Below are 2,710 nucleotides of genomic sequence, written 5' to 3'. Positions count from 1 at the left end.
TCTAGACATGATCACATATATTTAAAAAGGAAGTCAAAGAGAACTTTGTCACACAAACGTAACACCGACGTAGGACTTTTTTTTCCTTTTGCGTCACAGTTGACACTTATGTATGCGGGACTTGGTGGTTAGGACTATTGCCTCAAAGCGAGAAGGTTCCTGGTTGAAATCCCAGCAAATGGCCTATCAGTGTGGACTTTGCATGTTCTCCCTGAGCTTGTGTGGGATTTTTTTATTTATTTATTCAAACAGATTAAATTAAAAACAAAAAATAATCAGAATACATAAAATGTACATACAAAAAAAGAACATAAGGAAAACAAAGCAAATTAAAAAGGCAAATCTATATGTAGATAAATATTTCCTGTTTGAAAGGGTATAGGATGAAGTTTCAAAAAACTTTTCTAGTCCTACCCCTTCTAATGTCCTGTTTTTACAATTTCTTCATTTCACAGAACTCCAAAAGAAAAGCATAAAAGAGAAAGAAAAGGTGGTTCAGCTGAGCAAGACCCTTTGGTCATTGGCTGTCAGTTCATGTGTCCATTTCCATTTTGTATCCATTAAAAGTATTGATTTTAAAGATTTGTTTAAACTTACTTGGTGATTTGCATGATTTCATTTCATCTTTGCAGTTGTTCCACAGATTAACTCCCATCATTGATACCACAATGGGTTTTGATGTTTGTTCGTACATGCTGTTTTTTGAAATTACATATTCCCCTGAGATTGTGTTTATTTTCTTTTATTTGAAACAACTTCTGGACGTCTTGTGGCAACTGATGCTGATTTGCTTTGTGCATGATTTGTATAGTTGTATAGTTTTCTCCAGGTACTCCAGCTTCCACCCATACTTCAGCTTAAGTGCTGGTTCTAATTTGCCATTAACTGGCGACAGATGCTTTTTGCCTGAAGAGAGCTGGGACAGGTTACAGCTGATCCCCATGACCCTAAATAAGAATAAGATAATAGATGGATGGATTGGATCACAACCCTATCAATTTAAGCTATCAGTAGTATTAACGCAACACTAAGTTAAATGTTTTTAAAATGCAGCAGGCTGCTACGGATCGGCGTGAGACGAGTCTCTTCTTACATCACTAAAGTACTGAAACACTTATTCAAAATTTAGCATCTATTGTCTCATGGGAACTCTATGATCCTTCTGTCACGCTGCAAAGTCGAGCGTCAAAAACTCAGATAGAAGATCAATTAAGAACTAAGATGTGTAGACTCAAGTTAAGTTTTCTGGGACAATAGCAACATGGGCATTTAAATGGTGATTCATTGCAAGCATCCATGACCTCGTGACACTGACCTTAATAAGAAATTGTGATGATACGTTTGGTGAGGGTGACTACTGTGCCAGACAGTAATAATGATGATGATGGATTTGTTATCACTGACTGCTCGGATGATGGGGAGGATGAAAGTGTTGTTATTTATACAAATATTGTAATGATGCTAACACACTCGTGCTCTTAAGGAAGATAACGATGAAGTGAACACTGAGGAAATATGTCTTTTAAAAAAGAAGCTGAGGGAACAAGGATGAGAAAAGAATGAGAATCTTTATGACTAAAGTGACGAGGGGGAGCATCGAAAAGCTGGGAAGATGAAGATGAAGATGATAATGGTTTTGATGACGATTACTCATCTTCTTTCCCCCCTTAAGGGGCACCCTAGCTACCGCCCAAATACTTCATAGATGCAATCCAGTCAAGACCAATCTGATTAAATATTGACACACTCTGTTCTTTTTGTGGTAATGTGGATGAAACAATATCTCACTTATTTTGGAATTGCACATTTACTCACATTCTCTGGATTGACCTTAATAATTTTATAAATGCTAAAGTTGATTCTTCCTTTAAATTGAGCATTACACATGTACTATTTGGTGTATCAAAAAATGATATGACAAGCCCAGACAAAGTATATTTAATCAACCTTCTCTTAATTATTGCTAAATATCATATTCACTGCACTAAATTTGCTAGCCAACGTCCAAATACAATTGTTCTCAAAGCTATATTAACATCATATTCAGACAGTGTTAAACAGAGCATAAACCCCAAAGCGGTTAAAACGAGAAACTTATGTGAAAAATATAATATTTCATGATTTTTATTTATTTATTTTTCCTCCTTAAACCTCAAGCCTTCTATTTTATTTTGATATATAATTTACTGTCCTTAATTTGTAACTGCATTTTATCCTGAAGTTTTGTACCTTTTCTTATGGAAGCCCATTTCCGCCAGTAAAAGAACAAAAAAAACAAGATGAAATCTTAGCCTTAAAAATAAAAATATCCCCACGAAAAGTCATAATTATGAGATAAAAAGTCGAAATTATGAGATAGAAAGTCATAATTAAGACTTTTTATCTCATAATTTTGACTTTTATATCTCATAATTATGACTTTATATCTAATAATTTCCACTTTATATCTCATAATTTCAACTTTATATCTCATAATTATGACTTTCTATCTCATAATTTCGATTTTATATCTCATAATTTCGACTTTCTATCTCATAATTTCGATATTTTATATTATATATAATATATTTTATATTTTACTGGCAGAAATGTGCTTCCATACTTTTCTGAACATATCTGTCAAAAAAACAACAACTAAAACCCCTAGCTCCCCTAGCCCCGCCCACTAGCCCCGTTGCCAGGGCGACGGGCGGCGTGCGTGATGACGTCG

This window comes from Cololabis saira, chromosome 23, assembly GCF_033807715.1.
Source record: "Cololabis saira isolate AMF1-May2022 chromosome 23, fColSai1.1, whole genome shotgun sequence".
Taxonomy (NCBI): domain Eukaryota; kingdom Metazoa; phylum Chordata; class Actinopteri; order Beloniformes; family Belonidae; genus Cololabis; species Cololabis saira.
This window is presented reverse-complemented; position numbering follows the sequence as displayed.